The sequence below is a fragment of the Ovis aries genome, chromosome 3 (genome assembly GCF_016772045.2).
Source record: "Ovis aries strain OAR_USU_Benz2616 breed Rambouillet chromosome 3, ARS-UI_Ramb_v3.0, whole genome shotgun sequence".
Lineage (NCBI taxonomy): Eukaryota > Metazoa > Chordata > Mammalia > Artiodactyla > Bovidae > Ovis > Ovis aries.
In genome coordinates, this window is record NC_056056.1 from 105580106 (window position 1) to 105599858 (window position 19753).

A 19753-nucleotide genomic window follows, 5' to 3' on the forward strand; every position below is an offset into this window, starting at 1 on the left:
CAGGTGGATTCTTGGCCGCTGAGCAACCCGGAAGTCCAGGAAAGCCCTGGACTTGTGTGCATGTGTGCAGAAGCCTGTGCACGTTAGCAAATGAGGGAGTGTGTGCACGCAGGGCTGGGAGCTGCAGGGGATCCGCACTGGCTTGGGCTGCCTCTTCCCAAGAGGAGAAACATCTGCTATGCAAATTCTTGTATGAGAATATGGGTTTTACTGAAAATAAGGCATCTGCAGGGGCATGAGAATTTATTTTACGACTGTCCACTCTGTAATTCTCTCTTCACCCCGGATGGGCCCTCCTGGAGCAGCCACTTCCACCTCCCTCCAACCAACCACCCCCCCAACCCGCCCCATCCTCACTCACTGCACGGGCTTGCTTGTTCTTTCTCCAGCTCATTTGGTTGGTTGGTTGGTTGGTTGGTTTGGTGGGGACTCTTTTCTCCATCCTCTCTTGGACCATTTTCTCCCTGATCTCCCTACCCCCAAACGAGAAACAGCCTTCGATGTCCTTTGGTGATGGGTGGTTAAACACTGCAAATCATGGTACATCTATCATGGAATAGCCCTCAGCAATCCAGAGGGAGGTTGGGTATCCACACACCCAACAACATGGATGAATTTCCAGAGAGTTACGCTGAGCGAAAAACACATAGGGACCATGACCCCATTTATAAAATATTCTTGAAATGGTAAAATTATAAAAAGGGACTGGTTGCCAGGGTTGAGGGAGAGGAGAGAGTGGGTAGGAGGGAGCATGGGTTATAAAAGGGCAGACTTAGAGATCCTTCTGGTGAAGGAAATAAAACATACCTTGACTGTCGTGATGGACACACAAACGCACTCATGGGATATAACTGAAGAGAACTAACTGCGGGCGTGTGCACGTGTGTGTGTGCACACACGCCAATGGATATACATGAAAGTGCAGCAACGTCCGTATTCTGCTTGTGATATCTACTATGGGCCTGCAAGATGGTACTTTTGGGGAAGTGGCATTAAGGGTACACAGGATTTCTCTGATTTATTTCCTACAACACGTATGAATTTCCAATTACCTCACAATGAAACTTTAATTGGGAAAAAAAAGTGAAGGATAAAGGAAGATTTCTCTCAGGAAACAAAAACAGAGGGCGTTCATTCCCAAGAGATGCACCCTGCAGGGGATGCTAAAAGGGGTTTTTGAGGCAGAAGGAAAGTGATGGAGGTCAGACACTTGGAGCTGCAAAAGGCAGAGATGAGTGTAGAAGGAAGAAATGGAGCTAAAAGAACATCTTTCAGTTTTCTTATTCTCTATTGATCTAAATTCCTAGCTGTGAGTTTGCAGCTTTCTTCTTAGACTTTGAAGCTGATTCTCTGGGCCAGTGTCAAGCATGTTTCTTGAAAGCGTGCAGACTTCAGGCAGGCTCTGTGACCTTAGGCCCATGGCAGGAAGACACAAGGGTCTCCCGAGGGTTCCCCAGCTTCTCCCAGGCATGATCCTCATTCTCCCTGAGGAACCATAACAGTGTTTATGGGAGGGGCACACCAAGCCCCCAGCACGTGGATGCTCTCCAAGGCCACTCACAGCCTCAGTTCTGCCTTTTGGTGCTGTGTGACCGTCGGCAAGTTGCGTAAGCTCTCTGGTTCCAGGTTCCATAGTTTTCGTGGTTGTTGTGGTGGGCCTTCACTGCTTTGCAGGGGCTTTCTCCAGCTGCGGTGAGGGAGAGCTACTCTCCACTGGCTGTGCGCAGGCTTCTCCCTGTGGTGACTGCTCATTGCAGAGCACAAGCTCTAGGGCGCGTGGGCTCAGCAGTTGTGTGCAAGCTTAGTTGCTCTGTTGCAGGTGGAATCTTCCCAGACCAGGGACCAAATTTGTGTCGCCTGTACTGGAAGGTGGGTTCTTATCCACTCTACCACCAAGGAAGTCCCAGATCTCATATTTAACAGTACTTTTCCGGGCAGTGGTGGCAGTTATAAGATATGGGACAGAGCCTGCCACAGAGGTGCTGAAACATGTTGCTCCCTTACTAAGATGTATATGACCTTTCCTCCTACTGGGTAGACAGCTAGCACTCACGGAGGAGATCCCATTCTTTGACAAAATTCCCATGTGAGGCTACAGTGCTTTGTCCTCTTCTGAAAGCCTGTTATTGGCAGAGAGGCAAACATAACTATCAGTTATCCCCTACATAACTTCTCAGTTGTCCTCAAAACTCAGGCTGTGGACAAGCTTCATAGGAGGCCCTGAAGTTTAAGGAAGCAGTTCTAGACCCAAACCACCTAAAGAGACAGCCACCCTGCCACCTCCCTCCTCCCCAAACCCCTTGAGTAGAAGCCTTGTGCTGCCTTCTCAAAGCTCCAAAACCTTGGCAGCTTGGTTTTAATACAATTCTACAGTCCATTCTAGAGACCCAGCAGTCAGAATAGCATCTCTAAAATGAAAATCATTTTTCTAGGTTCCATATATATATGTAGGTATGTTTATATGGGTTAATATATGATATTTGTCTTTCTCTTTCTGACTTACTTCACTCTGTATGACAGGCTCTAGGTTCATCCAAGCGTGTTCTGTCGCTAAGTCATGTCCGATCCACATCCCTACAAATGACCCCCTTTTGTTCCTTTTTATGGCTAGAAAAATGGCACTGATGAACTTATTTGCAGAGCAGGAATACAGATGCAGACATAGAGAAAAGACGTGTGGACACAGAGAGGGAAGGTGAAGGTGGGATGAATTGGGAGAGCGATGTTGACATATATACATCCCTGATAGCTCAGCTGGTAAAGAATCCGCCTGCAGTGCGGGAGACCTGGGTTCGATCCCTGGGTTGGGAAGATCCCCTGGAGAAGGGAAAGGCTACCCACTCCAGTATTCTGGCCTGGAGAATCCCATGGACTGTATAGTCTACAGGGTCGCAGAGAGTCGGAGACGACTGAGTGACTCTCACTCACACTTCACTCAAGTGTAAAATGGAGAAGGAAATGGCAACCCACTCCAGTATTCTTGCCTGGAGAACCGCATGGACAGGGGAGCCTGGCAGGCTACAGTCCACGGGTTGCACAGAGTCAGCTATGACTGAGTGACTAACACTGTTTAACACTGTGTGTGTAAAATAGATAGCTAGCGGGAAGCTGCTATGTACCACAAGGAGTTCAGCTTGGGGCTCTGTGATGACCTAGCGGAAGAGGGGTGGGTGGGGTGGAAGGCTCAAGAAGGAGAGAATATGTGTGTATTTATAGTGGATTCACTTCACTGTACATCAGAAACGATCACAACATTATAAAGTGATTATGCTGTTGTTCAATCACCAAGTTGTATCCGACTCTTCACGATCCCACGGATTGTGAAGTATGCAATCCCGGATTGCAGTATGCCAGGCTTCCCTGTACCTCGCCATCTCCCAGAGTTTGCCCAAGAAAGCAATTATACTCCAATTAAAAAAAAAAAAAACGAAAATCAGGTTGTGTCAGGCTTCCACTCCCTAAATCCACACAGTGGCTTATGCTGTACTTGAAACAAGAGGTGTTCATCAGGAAGGCTTGCTCGCAAAGCCCCAGGCCTGACCCAGCCTCCTCTCCCTCTGCTCGTCTGGGGGCTCACACCATTCCAGCCACCCTCACTTTCTCTCTGGCTTTCAAATCCACGAGTGCCTCAGGGCCTTTGGACTTGCTGACTCTCTGCTTGAACTGCTCTTTCCTTGACCTGAGCTCATCTCCAGTGTCAGCAGGCAGGCTTCCCTGACCGTTGGCTAAAACAGATGCCCTTCCTCCCCCGCAGCAGCCTTCTCTCCCTTCTGTTTGTCCCACGCACTCCCCACAATCTGACAATGTCACATCATTTACATATTTACTTGATTTGGGGGGGAGGCAGGGGGGAGCGGCCTTCTAATTTTTGCCTGTTTCCTCCTTCAAGAACATCAGCTCCATGGGACGAGAGACCGTGACCTTTCGGACCTGGTGCCCAGATGTGGGCCAGGCATGCGGTGTGGGTGGTGTCTAATACTGATTTGTAAGTGGAGAGCTGTTCCTCCCCTCCTGGCACAAGTAACTCAGGCCTGCATAGGCTCCTGATCCCAGGAGAACCATCAGTGGGTCCCAAGCCATTCCCAGACCACACTCTGGGAAGCTTGCCCAAGGGAAACGAGCCCACGACCCCAGACAGTCATGTCTGGCGTTAGGACCCGAAGACAAAAACTTTCCAGGCCAGGCTGGGGGCCCAAGGCAAGAGACGCTGAGCAAGGGGTCACCGGACATGTCACCCCGCGTGTGTCCCACGTGCAGCCAGGCAACCAGGTTGTTCGGGATTAGGGAGCAGTGCCAGTTCAGCTGACACTAAGGCAAAGGGATTGTACCTGGGAAAGATTTATTTTTCCTGCTCCATATCTCATGTCACCCTCACGTCCCCTCCCCCTCTCCCGCTGGCTGAGCTGCACACCCCTCCCTCCGTAGTCGTGATACTTCAGCCAAGACCAGAGCGACTCCCCACGGCTCCCTGCTCCCCACCAATATGTACAGATGTCTGGGTATCCAAGGAGGAACATTTGTCAGGAGGCTCCAGAAGACAGATGACTATTCCATAAAGATTTCATTTTTGTTGGAGTCTGTCCACGTCTCTATATTGTCATAAAAAGTCAATAGGAAACTTCCATTTAGAAAAAAAAAAAAAAAAGAGGCACAATTAAAAAGAAATAGGGACAGCTCCAAGAGAGGTTGAAGATTAAAGACCGAGAGGCCCAGGGCAGGCAGGGGAATTTTATGAGCTACCAAAGAAAGAAAAACACACCACACAGAAAATGTGCCCAGCAGAAACTTGTCTTGGCAGCCTTAGCTGAGTTGAGCCGGCCAGTCTGGAGTGCTGATCTCTGCAGACCCTAGCGTGGGGGCAGGAGCTTGGGGTCTGCTCAGGGTGCGGCTGTGTGCCTGGCCTCTAGCTGGAGAAGGGGCTCAGACCCCCAAGAAACACAGCAGCTGCCGCTGTTGGGAGCCACTGAGGCATTAGACTTCTGAAACGGTAGAAATACGCCCACCTGGGAGCCACAGAGGTCAGCAGCCTGAAGCAGATTAAACTATTGTAGGTTCAGAATCTAGGACTCTTCTGAGATGCTCTTGAATTAGCCCTTATGGAATTTTCCAGATTCCAAGAATATAGAGTTGGACTTCCTCAGGTTTGAGAGACTGAATATACAAATGGACAATGACCAGGCCTAATATAAAAACAGAACTCTGGGATTTCCAGTGGTTAGAGCTCTGCTTCCACTGCAGGGGACACAGGTTCAATCCCTGATCGGGGAACTAAGATCCTGCATGCTGTGGGCATAAACAAAATTTCTTTTTAATTAAATAAAAGCAGAATTCTGCCCCATAACCTATAGCAACCTGCCCAGGAAACCAAATCCTTATCCATAGCCAACAGCCCATGAAACCAGCCTGCTCTAAGTCAGACTCACAGGAACCCAGATTGCTGTTTTGCTTGACAATCCAGGAAGATAAACAGTCATTTCTGTAACCATCAGCCAAAATGTCCAGGAGTTGATGAATCACTGACAGCTTCTCTAATTTTTGTCCCCACACCCAACTTAGGACCAACACGAGAAAGCCAGATATAAGCCCTAATCAATTACACAGGATGTCCAGTCCTATGTAGCCTGCCTCCAGATCCAGTATGCCAACAGCCTCCAGATCCAGTATGCCAACAGCCTCCAGATCCCCTGTGCCAACAGCCTCCACATCCCCTGTGCCAATAGCCTCCAGATCCCCTGTGCCAACAGCCTCCAGATCCTCTGTGCCAATAGCCTCCAGATCCCCTATGCCAATAGCCTCCAGATCCCCTGTGCCAACAGCCTCCAGATCCCCGGTGCCAACAGCCTCCAGATCCCCGGTGCCAACAGCCTCCAGATCCTCTGTGCCAACAGCTTCCAGATCCACTGTCAGCTGACAGCCTCTGATCCCTTCTCACCCCTCCCTTACTATAAAGCTTCCCCATCCCCTTGCCTTTCAGTCTCTGCTACATGCAAGTGATGGTGGCTGGCCCCCTTTCTCTAGCAAGCTCTGATCTTCGGCTGATCTTGGAGTCTTCCCACAGGTTAAACGCCCCTCTCCCACCTGTTAGCAGAGCCGACTTATCAGATCACTTCCAGACTCTGAGCCTCTGTCCGAGCATCTCAGTCATGAGTCAGTGGCAGTGGGGTTGCCACAAAGGATTCATGAGGTCATTCATGCATGGCTCCTGGCAGAATACCTGGCGTACAGTTACTGCTCGGCGAATACTGACCACCGTTTTTATTATGGCGTCATTGCTAATCACCCTTCAAGAACCTTAGAGGTGACCTCCTTCTGGAACTGTTCTGGTGACCAGTCTGGGAGGGATGAAAACTAAGTCAACTGAGGCTCATTGGTTTCAAGCCTTAAGTCAAAGTGGAAGCTTGGGGCTTGGTGAGCAGCCAGGGAGCAGCCAGGGCTCTTTGGAGAGGAAGCGGATGGGACCTGGAAATTCTATATCTCCACTGAGGTGGGTGGAAGGAAGCCAAAGGGATTTCTATCTACAGGGCAGGGCTTAATAGGAGGCTCTTAACCAACTCTGTGGATTATGCAGGGATTATCAGGCCCATTTTACAGATAAAGAAACTGAGGGTCATAAGAGGTTAAGTGAATCTCTCAGTCACATGGGTAGGTCTTGAATCCTAAGGTGCTTGGGATTAGAATCAGCCAGGGAGAGGGAGTCTTCCCATAAAGTGCGGAGACCACAGAATCAGAGGCAGTGCAGGACAGGGACAGCGTCAGCAGGTTCCAGCAAGGGTCCTGGCAGAGAGAGCCCAGTGACCCAGACAGACCAGGGGGACCAGACATGAGGAATGGGCTGCGGCTGCAATGGGTCAGCCTTGGTCTCTTCTGTAGGCTTCTGGGCAGGACTGGAGGGGACAGGGTGAGCTCCTGAGCAAGCTCTCAGGTCAAAGAGCCAAGCTCAAGGGAAGAGGCTGGAGGGGTTCAAGAACCAGACCAAAGGCAGAGGGTGGATTTTAGGACTTGGCTGCAAGACCAGCCAATGACCTAGATGACATGCAGCTTACTAAACTGGGTCTTGAACTCACCTGGACTAAGACAGGCCCTGCCCCGAGGTCCATAACCTTGATGACCTGCAGGCGCAAATAGATGGCCTTAGCTGTGGGGAACTGGGCAGGTGAGCCCAGAGGTCAATCTCACTCTAGTCTGTACACCCACACGCATTTACAGGCCTGCACCAATGGTGTTGATCAGTAAGCAGGGAAGATAACAAAGGAATGCTGTCCTAGAACCAGCCTGGAAGGATATGTAGGAAACTGGTAACAGGAGAAGAAAATCAACCTTTGGATCAGAGTTAGGGGGCTTTTTGTGCTTGAGGAGTTTTACAATGTGTATATATTAATTTTCAAGAAATAATTATGACAAAAGACTACCCTCGTTAATGAGGATGAAAAAAATTACAGAGTTGAAAAGACAGTTGAAAGACCAAGAAAAGAAGTTGAAAGACTGTACAGGGACCCAAACCACAGTCTAGGAGGGACATCTGCTCTGTGTCTCAACACCCCTACCTGGGCATGGGGACAAGAACTGTGTGTCTTTGGCTCCAGCAAAAAAAGCCTGGATGAAGAGCAGGCACAGGCCAGGGCCAAGGGGGCAGGGGGTGGCTAGGCTTTCCTTTCGTCTTAATAAATGGAAAATTGGGATCTCTTTTAGCAATTAGAAATGTATAATAAACACAGAGAAAGGAAGCAAAATAATAACTGTAAAAATGATGATGGCTCACATTTATATAGTACTTTCTATATCAATTGTAAATGTGTGTATGTGCTCAGTCGCTCGGTCATGCCTGACTCTTTGTAACCCCTCAGGCTGTAGCCCAGCAGATTCCTCTATCCATGGGATTTTCCTAGAAACAATACTGGAGTGGGTTGCCATTTCCTTCAACATGGCAGGTCCTGTTGAAGAATTTCTTGCATAACAGCTGCCACTCCCCGGATGGTCCAGCGGCGAAGACTTTGCACTTCTGCTGCAGAGGGCATGGGTGTGGTCCCCAGTCAAGGAACTAAGATCCCGTATGCCAGGGGTGGCGGGGGTGGGAGGGGGGAGAATCTGTCATACATACTAGCTAATACGATCCTAATGATGATGAGATAGGCACTACTATTGTCATATTTTACAGATGAGGAAACTGAGGACCAGACAGCCTAAGCAATTACCCAAGATCACACAGCCAGTATGTGTTGCGGCTAGGATTAAGCCAAGTATTCCGGCTTCAGGGCCCACACATATTTTTATATGTGCCCTGATAAAAGACATTTTCACATATTGAGGTATGGGGAGGTCATTCTGCCTTATACCATGAGTTAACCTGAATTTCATGCTGACTATCATAGCCTGTTTGTGGTAGATATACACTGTATATCTACTTTAATTATAAAAGAAAAAGGTTCATTGGTCAGAAGTAAAGCATGTCTATGTTAAAAATAAAGATCAAACCCCTCTTCCTGCGATGCCCATGCGGGTCCTCCTTTGATGATATGACTGTCCCCCCAGGTGCCAAGGCCATATTGACTCACTTTATACATGCTGATCTTTTTTTTAAAAACCTTGAAGGACTGTATCCATGACTCATTTAATGTTCTTTGTTCTGACAACATATTAAACTGCTGAAAACCATGCTTCTCCCAAGCAGATCCTCTGAGAGGTTTTCTTCTGGGCTATACAGTCCTCAGTTTGGCTCAAATAAAACTCTTTTTGATTCTGATTATAGATTGTTTATCAATTATTTCTGTTGACAGTCCAAAGCATTCAGCTTCTCAAATCCTTTTATTTGAAGAGCCCAGATGAAAGTAGGGGGGAAAACACACAATTCACAGACCCAAATGGACTGGCCTGAAGTCTAAGAGGTGCCCTGGCCCTGTTTTTACCCCACATATAATTCCTTAAGAAACGGTTCGAGTGGATCTGAAGCCCCAGCGGGAATCGTCTACCTGGCTCAGAGGACTGCAGGGCCTGGATGGGGAACAGACCCCTTTCCCATCTTACCTGTGAATGCCCCACCCTCAGGCCTGGCATCCCACAACTGGAGAGGCCACCAGCCTGGTCTGCCTCCAGCCTTGTTCTCTAGATAGACAAGCCAGGTCCCAGACTGAAAAGGGAAGATTTGACTGAGTTCACCAGGTTCAGGGTGGAGAGGACACAGGCTCCCAGGCCTCCTTTTGCTGGTGTCCTGGACCTTTCATCAAAGAGGACTGAACTCCAGCTTCCCTTGTGGTCCAGTGGTTACAAATCTGCCTTGCAACGCAAGGGACACCGGCTTTTCGATCTCTGGTGCAGGAAGATGCCACAGAGCAGCTACGGCTATGCGCCACAACTATTGGGGCTGTGCTTAGAGCCTGGGAGCCGCAGCTACTGAAGCTGCAGGCCCTCGAGCCTGCGCGCCACAACTAGAGAAGCCGCCGCAGCGGGAAACCGACACAGGCAAGCAGAGAGCAGCCCTCACTCCCGTAGCTAGAGAGAAGACCCACCCAGCGCGGCCAAAACCAAGCTAAACAAACAAATGAAAATTGTAAAAAGAGCAAACTAAACTTTTTTTTTTAAGTTGATCCAAGTCCTTTTAAATCCATAAGACTTTGACAAAGTCTCCGCGGCTTCATGATTGCTGCCTCCAATAGGGACACCGATTTTCCTGGAAAAAAGCAAGTGCTGAAATAGACCTAAGTTTAGCTACAGAAAATACACACCGAGGAATATCTGCCAGTTGCCTGGATGTTGGAGGAGTGATAAAAGGAAAAACAAGCTATGTGTTTACATGACTCCAGTCATTTCCGGTGATTACGAAAGATGGGAAGTGTCTGCCCTTAGAAATTTAGGAAACAAGACTGCAGTGAATCCACACGCACAAAACCGAATCCAGTGTCAAAACATAAGAAATGAACATTGCAGCGAAAAAAAGAAAACCTAGTAAGATACAACGGGTCTGCGAAAATCTGTTCACCTCGGACTCCAGAGACATTTTCTTGCTTCTGGAAGTTAGTGACAAGGGAATCATGGGGACTTCAAAGAACAGGCTGCCCATCCTACCATGAAAAGGCTCCCAGGACAAGCTCTTCTCCCAGTTCACTGCTTTCTGTTTTCCTTTCTGAACCACGGTAGATGGAACAATCACTCCTTCACAGTTAAGATGTATGTCAGTGATAAGAACAAAGTCTGACGGTGGGTTTTGATCTCTGCACCCACAGTGGGAGTAATTCTGTGGAACTCCAGGCAAATTCTTTGATCTCTTCGTGTTGTCGTTGTTTAGTCCCTAAGTCGTGTCCAACGCTTTGTGACCCCATGAAATGCAGCCCACCAGACTCCTCCACCCATGGGATTTCGCAGGCAAGCGTCCTGGAATGGGTTGCCATTCCCTTCTCCAGGGGATTTTCCTGACCCAAGGATCGAACCTGCGTCTCTTGCACTGCAAGCAGATTCTTTACTGCTGAGCTACCATGGAAGCCCTTGATCTCTTTGGGCCTAAGTAAAGAAGGATACTTAAGCCATAGCCAACAAAGTTATCCAGATAAAGAGACACTCAAAGATGAAGTCTAAATTCATCGGCAGGTAGTGCCCATCACTGCTCAAAGGGTCCAGGGCCACCAGCAATTCTTTTGATTTGCTTTCTCCTCAAGGTTCCTATTTCATAAAAGCCACACTTCACTTATCAGTAATAACGCATTTTGCCTGTTTGAGTTGGCCCCAAACATAACTAAACTATCAAGCAGAAGTCCTGGTTGATTACTTCTGCAGAAAGTTATCAAAAGAAATCAATGTTTCCATGAAAAATAGGATGTCATTTTAACCAAAAGTGTTAGTTGCTCAGTTGTGTCCTAGTCTGAGATCCCATGGACTATAGCCTGCCAGGCTCCTCTGTCCATGGGATTTCCCAGGCAAGAATACTGGGTAGCCATTCCCTTCTCTAAGGGGATCTTCCTGACCCAGGGACCAAACCTGGGTCTCCTGCATTGCAGGCAGACTCTTTGCTGTCTGAGCCACCAGGTAAAAGTTAACCAAAAGTAATGTCACTCAAAATGGGTTAACTATGTATTTCATATTTGGAAACAGTGTTTATAACTTACAAAAATTGTCCTTCAACTGTACACTATCTTCTGGAATCCTTTTGAAATCCAGAGACCTTGAACTTGGAATTACTGTATCTGGTGGTCTCAAAGATTCTAACATTCCATGATATTTAGCTTCAGATATTCTGGATGCCAAGGGGGAGGATGGATATTAAGAATTCTCATCCACCACCAGTAAGAATACAATTTGGTACAATATTTGTCAAGGCCAATTTTGCAATACATTTTAAAATCCTTAAATGGGTATAGAAGTTCTAGTGCTAATAATGGTGGATGGAGTAGTTCCTTCCTACCAGACCAAACCTCCTGAAGATAACAAGTAACAACTCAAAACAAAATATTTTAGAAAGGAAAGCTATGAAAGCACTGGAGAGCAACCAGAAGCAGGCAGAAACCAAAGGGGACTTTGACCTTTCAAAAAAGGAACCACACAGGATGAGACCTATGTTTAGACAGTTTTCTGATGAGGGCACTCCTCAGCCTGCCAGACAGAAAGCTGCACTCTTAACTGTTTGAAGTGTCAGAGGACAGAGTTCAGGGCTGTCAGAGTGGCTGAAAATCAGAGAGCTAGATCCTGAAAGAAGCTAAAAATTGAAAAAACTGAATAGAGATTTCAAATGCTGAGAGAGACAAGAATGTAGAGTTTGAATCTTGCCAACTTTTCCAGGAGAGACTTCATAAACACCTTTAACATTTTATTGATATCAGAGAAGAAGGAGGGGAGACAATAAAAGATTATGACCCAAGATGGAAGATATTTCCCTCATATTAAGCAAACTATCCAAAACAGACCCATTTTAAAGAGTAAAAATCAACCAACACAATACTGTAAAGCAATTATCCTTCTATTAAAAAAATCAAAATCAAGCTTCCATAACTTCAAGTTGATATGCCATAATTACCTGCCTGCTATCGTTAAAGACAGACAAAAGATACAGAATCTCTAAACCCGCTGTTCAAAAAAATATATAATAAAAAATTTCTAGATATGCAAAGAAAAAGAAAAATGTGGCACATACCCAAGAAAAAAAAATCAAGCAATAGAAACAGAACTCGAAGGTAACCTAGATGCTGGAATCAGCAGATAAAAAATTTATAGTAGCTATTCTAAATATATTTGAGGAATTAAAGGAAAACACTGCCGTGATGGGCTTCCCACGTGACTCAGTGGTTAAAAAAAAAAACACAAAACCTGTCAATGCAGGAGACTCAGGTTCAATCCCTGGGTTGGGAAGATCCCCTGAAGAAGGAAATGACAACCCACTTCAGTAGTCTTGTCTGGGAAATCCCACAGGGGAGCCTGGCAGGCTACAGTCAGTGCAGTCACAGAGTCAGACATAACTTAGTGGCTAAACAACAACATTGCCATAAAACAGGGAGAGAACCTCAGCAGAGCAATGGAAACAATTCTTTAAAAAGAATCAAATGGAAGTTCCAGAACTGACAAGACTCAGAACTGAAAGATTCAGTGGATACCCCAAAAAGAAAAATGGGTGAGTAAACTAGAAGACAGGCCAATACAAACAAGCCAATCTTTTTTTAAGCTGCCTTCAAAAAGATCGTGCCATTCAGTGAATAAATAAAGGCATAGGAGCCGAGCAATGTGATCTATGAGAAATCTAAAGCAAAAAGAGCTCTTTTAGAAAGAAACTGAGAACTCCCCTGGCAGTCCCGTGTTTAAGCCACTGAACTCCTAAGATAGGGGTCATTGGTTCAATCCCTGGTTGGGGAACTAAGATCCCACATGCTGTATGGCGTGGCTATGAAATAGAAGCGTGTGGTCACAAAGCATTCTCTCTTGGTTTAATTGATATCTTTACTCAAATAAGCCAGTCTTAAAAACACAAAACAAAACAAATTTTTTAAAATGAAAGAGCTTCAGTGACATTTGGTACAATATCAAGCATTCTAATATAAGTGTAATCGGAATCTCAGAGAGGAAGAAAGGGAAAATGAGCAGGAAAAGCATTTGAAAAATATGGCTGAAAATGTCCTAAACCTGATGGAAAACACTAACTTCTAAACTCAAGAATCTTAATAAACTCCAGAGAAGATAAACATACCCATTCACCACAGAAAGGTATGTCATAGTCAAACTGCTGAAAAATAAGAAGCCTTAACCCGCCAGAGAAGAAAATGACACAGATACGAAAGACCAATGACAGGAGTCACATCTGAGTTTTTATCAGAAGCAAAGAAGCAAGAGATCATGTGATGATAAGATCATGAAATGATTAGCGCTAAAGTTCTACATCCAGTAAGATACATTCTTCAAAAAATTCAGGAAACAGACATTTTTAGCTAGCTGAAGCTGAGCGACTTCTTCATCAGGAAATGTGAAAGGAAGTTATTCAGATTGATGAGAAATGACACCAGGAGGAAACCTGGGTCTTCAACATGGGGAAAAGTTACCAAAAATGGTAAATATGTGAGCAAAATAAAAGACTACTTTTCTGCCCTTCTGCAGTTTATTTTAGAGACAGCCAGGAATTGTTTTTGCCATGATATCATACCGCATGAATCTCTGACCAATTGGAGCTAGACCTTATCAACGAGTATCTAGAAAAGTCTTCAAACAAAAATTAAGCAACACATATTTAGGCTTACCATTTACAACTTAAAAGTAAAATCCTGAAGCTATGAAACCCATGGAAGATCTCTGCAGTCTTGGGGCAGACAAAGATTTCTGAATGTGACAGGGCACACAGGTCCACTCTGGCACCCGGGCTGTGTCTTGGAAAAGGAAAAGTGGGAAAGAAACCTTGGGCAATATCAAGACCTTAGATCTCACCGTCTAAGTTTTACAGTTAGTTTTACTAACTGAGGACTCTTCAGGTAGTAAAATGAAATATTTGGTTGCTACCAGTAGGAAAAGGGCTTGGAGTTCAAGATGAACTTAGATATTTTAGAAAATGAAAGTCAATTTTTTTTTTTTTTTTGCTCTTCTGACATGCAATTGAGTTATTTGTGCATTTCTAGAAGATTAAAATGTGAGGAGTGGCCCATGGAGAAGCAGCCTTAGAGGAGAAAGAAGAGGAAACAGTGTCTGGAGACCTCAAGGACTCCAAATCTAGATTCCAGGGGCCCTTTACACTACGATGTAGTCCTGGTGATAAGATGTACCACACTAAGCTTCATCGAGCCGTACTGGCTCAAAGCAAGCTGTTCTCCCTTTGAAATTCAAATAGAACCCCTGTGCAGTTTTACCTCCAGAGAAAGGATATTTTCTTATATATATGGCTTTCCTACTGGCTCAGACAGTAAACAATCTGCCTGCAATTCAGAAGACCTGGGTTCAATCCCTGGGTTGGGAAGATCCCTTGGAGGAAGGCAAGGCAACCCACTCCAGTATTCTTGCCTGGAGAATCCCCATGGACAGAGGAGCCTAGGGGGCCACAGTCCATGGGGTCGTAGAGAGTCAGACACAACTGAGCGGCTAAGCACAGCACACACACACACACACACACACACACACACACACATATATATATTTTTTATATTTAACTTTGAAAGTGAAAGTCGCTCACTCGTGTTCAACTCTTTCTGACTCCATGGACTGTATAGTCCCTGGAATTCTCCAGGCCAGAATATTGGAGTGGGTAGCCTTTACCTTCTCCAGAGGATCTTCCCAACCCAGGAGTTGAATCTGGGTCTCCTGCATTGCAGGTAGATTCTTTACCAACTGAGCTATCAGGGAAACCTCATATTTAAGTTTATATATATTTAATATATAAATTTATGTATGTATGTCCATGCTAAGTTGCTTCAATATATATAGAATGTCAATGTCATTATATATATAGCATAAATTTATACAATAAATTATATGTATTATATATTTACTATATAATTTTATTTATTATATTAATATGTAAATTCTATATTACTTATAAATATGTATTTAACATAGGAATTATTTATAAATGCATGTTTAATATATAAACTATATATATATTTAACTTGGTGGCTCAGACGGTTAAGCATCTGTCTACAATGCGGGAGACCTGGGTTCAATCCCTGGGTCAGGAAGATCCCCTGGAGAAGGAAATGGCAATCCACTCCAGTACTATTGCCTGGAAAATCCCATGGACAGAGGAGCCGGGTAGGTTACATGTAGTCCATGGGGTCACAAAGAGTCGGACACGACTGAGCAACTTCACTTCACTTCACATCGTTGATTTACAGTGTATATCAATCTCTCCTGTACAGTCAAATGACACCGTTAAATACATAGATACTTTCTCATTTTCTTTTCCATTATGGTTTATCACAGGCTGTTGAATATACTGTAGGACCTTGTTGTTTATCCATCCTATGTGTAACAGTTTATATCTGCTAATCCCATGATCCCAGTCCTTCCCCAAGAAAGGATATTTTCTACACTGACTCAGTACCAACTCTGAGAAACTTGTCTGAATTTTTTTGAATATTAAAATTAATTGTCATTAATAAATGAAACTCTTAACAGTCCCATGGGATCCTAAAGGTTTTGAAGCATTCACCATCCACAGAGTCCAAAAGCCTGGAAAAGCTCTGGCTTCTGCTCCAGGAGGGGATGGTAGGGTCGTCCCCGTCCCTATTCTCACCACCCACCCTGAGCATAACCAGCGGGTGGCAGAGACATCCCGGTGGCCCCAGGGGACCGAGGCTCTTTCATCACTAGAGAATTCTAGAGACCGTTTGGAACCTGAGTGACCAGCCCTCCTGGCTGCCCTGTGACTGTCCCTGCTTCAGCTTTCAGAGGCCATATCCCTGGCGGTTTCTCAGTCACCCTGCTAGCAGGTCAAGAGCGGTCGGTAGGAGGCTGTGCCCTCTCCCCAGGGCAGCTGCTTCCTGTCTGAGAGCCTCTGTTCAAAAGGCTTCTAGGTATGGATGCCCCCGCCACCCCTGCCTGCTTCGGCCTTTTCTCCTGGCTTTGATTTCTGTTCGATGTCATCCACCATCCCATGCCTCCTTGGATCTCAGCTACAGTCACCCTGTCTGGGCCCTTCTGGGTACCTCCAGCCCGAGAACACAAGGCTAGGTTCCCAGAAGACCCATAATTTAAGAGTTACTAACAACTGTAAGTTACATGTAAATTTCACAGCTAACCGTTCTGATGACAAAGAACATTTACTTGTTGTTGTTGTTGTCTTTAGATCTATGTCATTCAAAACGCTTTAAACCTGTACAGCACCAGCATTCACTGCCCGCTTCAGGGCCTCTTACCTTCGAGTAAACGCCTGAGCCGGGGATTCGCGTTTCTGCTTTGTTTCCGGTCCACGGGAGTCCTAAAGTGGTAAAAGAGAGAGACAAAACAAAAAGGACATGAGCAATGTTCGCTGATCTCCGGCTGAGTTTGCGGGCTCACTGCTGAAGCTGTACCTGCAGCTTTAAATGGCACGGCAGTCCACTGGCAAGAAGGCTGGTTTGGACTGCAACAGCCTTCATTTACTCATTCATTCAACAAATAAGCATTGCATGTCAAAGTGCTTTAGAGATGGAACTAAACAAAAACACTGCCAGCATTCATTAAGGTCCTGGCCTGTTGTGACTAACCCTTGTGCTCACTTCTGTACCTTCTGTGTCCTTCACACAGCAGGCTATGTGGGAGTCCAGTGAGCAAATCCAAGGCTGAAGGAGAAGCAAAAGTCTTTCTTTGACCATCATGGGGGACCCTGCCTGGGTCTGAAAATTAAACTGACAAAGATTTAACAGGAGAAAAGCATACACGTTTATTAAGTTTGCACATTTTACATGATCTAGAAGCCATCAGAAGGAAATGAAGACCCAAAGCAAAAGTTAGACCTGAGTGTTTTGTGCTGGGTTTGAGGAGGATGCCCAGGTGTGCAGCATATGACAGGTGAAGGGACAGATGCGAGTGTAATAAACTGGGGGAAACTGAGCAAGGCCTGTTTGTTAGGATTCTTCTCTTTATCTTCAGAGAGAAGGATGATCTTCCAGGTAAAGGGAGGGTGCCTCTCACAGAAGGATTTTACGATGTGTCTCAGGGAAGAAGTGCACGTAGAGGTAGAAAAGGGCAGCTGCTATTTTCTCAAGTCCCTTCAGTTTAGAATACTCAATACGCCCAGCTACCATATATTTTTGGGTAGTATATTCTGAACCTCATCACGGCTCTGGCAATAATGATGTCATCTTATATAATCAAAGAGCCTATTGTTGGACAATAGGGTACTAGGAGCAAAAATGAGTCAAACCCATGCCATCCTTCATCACCACCCCTCCCCCAATGCACTCCCAGCACGCGCTTCACTGACCAGCAGCCAGAGCCTTGGAGCCGGGACCAGGTTTCCCAGATACATCAAGACATCTGTAAGATGGCACCAAAATGAATCTTCAAGTCCTTCACTTATTCAACACAGTTGACAATCCTTGTGGGCCTCCCTGGAGGCTCAGTGGTAAAGAATCCACTTGTCAATGCAGGAGACATGGGTTTGATCCCTGGATCAAGAAGATTCCCTGGAGAAGGAAATGGCAACCCACTCCTGTATTCTTGCCTGGGAAATCCCATGGACAGAGGAGCCTGGCGGGCTTCAGTCCATGGGGTGGCAAAGAATCAGACATGACTTAGCAACAAAGACAGGCCTTGTCTCACAGGTTTGGGGCACCAGTCACAGAATCTGCATCTGTGAACTCCATCACAAAGGGCCTGTATGCTAAGAGATTGGAGTTTCCATAAATCATGGGGAAAGCTGAGTCGCTGGGTTTGGGAATGGGCACGGGAGAGAACAGGAATGGCAAAAATAGGCCTGAGGCAGGAGTAATGTGGGCACTGCTGAGTTGAATAAGGTAAGCCCCAAAGTCTCAGACAACAGCATCCCAACGACAGAGCTTGGTGGCATATCCCCCACCCACACCCCCCAGCAAATCCCCAGGCTATACAGAGAGAGGAGGCGTTCGGAGTCACTCCCTCCCCAAGATGCCACACAATGGAAGGAAGGGGCATGGCCCCAGAGGAAACTGGGTGGAGCAGACACAGGTAGCCCTGATACGCTGCAGCTCTCTTGACAAGGCTTCGTTGCCTCTGTAACCGGGCTTCTGCAAGTACCGCTCAGGGGTACAGGCAGCCTCTAGAACAGTCGAGGAAGAGGAATCTGTGTGTGTGTGTGTGTGTGTGTGTGTGTGTGTGTGTGTGAGCGCGCACTCAGTTGTGTCTGACTCTTTGTGACCCTATGGACTGTAGCCCTTCAGGCTGCTCTGTCCATGGGATTTTCCAGGCATGAATACCGGAGCAAGCTGCCATTTCCTTCTCCAGGGGATCTTCCTGACCCAGAGATTGAACTCGTGTCTCTTGCATCTCCTGCACTGACAGGCAGGTTCTTTACCAACTGAGCCATCTGGGAAGCCCTGTATCTCTAGAGCCTCCAAAAAAGAATGAGGGTTTGCCTTGAGCCCAGTGAGATGGATTTGGGGTGCCTGGCCTCCAACACTGTCCGAGAATAGATTTGTGTTGTTTTAAGTCACCCAGGGTGTTCACACCAGCCAGAGGAAATGAAAACATCTTACACAACAAGCAGGAAGATAGAGAGGGACCCAGGGGCTCACTTGTCACATCCTAGGAATCCAGATCTTGCCTTCTACTGGGTAGCATCCTCCTGGAGTCCCAACTCAGGACAAGTCCCTAAGAGTCCCAGGGTGCCCTGGGGCTCAGCAGAGCCCTGGGAAAAGCAGTGGTCCTTCATCAGCTCCAAGAGGGCTGCTCACCAACCCTCAGCCTTCAGCATACGGGGCATTTTACGACTGTTCTGTATTCACTAATGCACCTGCCGGGGCACCAAATGGAAACAGTCCAAGAGCTCTCCGGGCTGATCTGGGTGTCTCCACGGTCTCCATGAGTCTGAACCGGCACATCCATTGTATGAACAAGTGCATACTGGAAACATCCAGGTCAGAGTAGGAGTCGCTGCAGCCTCAGAAGGCAGAGGATGGGGAGGGCCCTCAGAGCAGCTGCTGTTACTCAAGGCATTTTGATCACCAAGCATCAGGCATGCTGGCTTTCATCAATATCCTCTGAAAGATGCACACACACGTGCAGGTGGGAACAAAACGTTTTCTGCTGCTCATTTCATCCCAGCCTCAGCCCAAACGTATTTATATCTCAAAATTTCTCAGCACAATGAGGTGTGAAGCAGGGGGAGGGAGATGCTCTAGCCACACTGTGGGGGAGGGTAATTTGGTCCAAGCTCCTGTTTACGGGAATGGTTTTCTACTAACACAGAAAAAGCAAAACTTCTGAAATAAAGGAGGACTGCAATTGTTTGTTTCCTTTTGCTTTTTTGGTTACAACAGTAAAAACTGTCCTTCAAAATAGTCCCCAAAGACATCAGAGCTGGACAATGATGAATGGGGAACAGATGTTTCTGGGCTGTCAGAATGGCAGCTTCCTCCTCGACACGTGGGCTCTGGGATGCAGGGAAGGGGTCACTGTCCGGTCTTGGAGGCCAGACAGACCAGGCCTGGCAGGCCAGGGCTCAGGTTCCAAGGGTGAGCGGGACGGCGGGCCAGCCTTCCCTTGTCAAGTTGGGCAACTCGGGGCTTTTAACTGCCTTGGGGATGAGGGTGTGCGCCTTGAATGAGGAACTAGGACTGGCCCTGACTTCCCAGTAGGCGTACAGCTCAGTTTACAAAGATCTGGTTCCCCAAGGCCTGGGAGGCAG

General features: G+C 46.6%; 1 long non-coding RNA gene across 1 annotated transcript in view; it reads right to left on the minus strand.

The window, feature by feature from the left end:
• The window catches only part of LOC105611978 (uncharacterized), a 57316-nt gene extending 39414 nt beyond the window's left edge, over window positions 1-17902 (minus strand). The window contains exons 1-2 of the long non-coding RNA XR_006059560.2: window positions 17354-17902; window positions 16305-16366 (exon numbers count right to left, since the gene is read on the minus strand). This is a non-coding gene — a long non-coding RNA (uncharacterized LOC105611978). The remainder of the gene's footprint in view (window positions 1-16304; window positions 16367-17353) is intronic.
• Between the last annotated feature and the right edge of the window lie 1851 nt (window positions 17903-19753).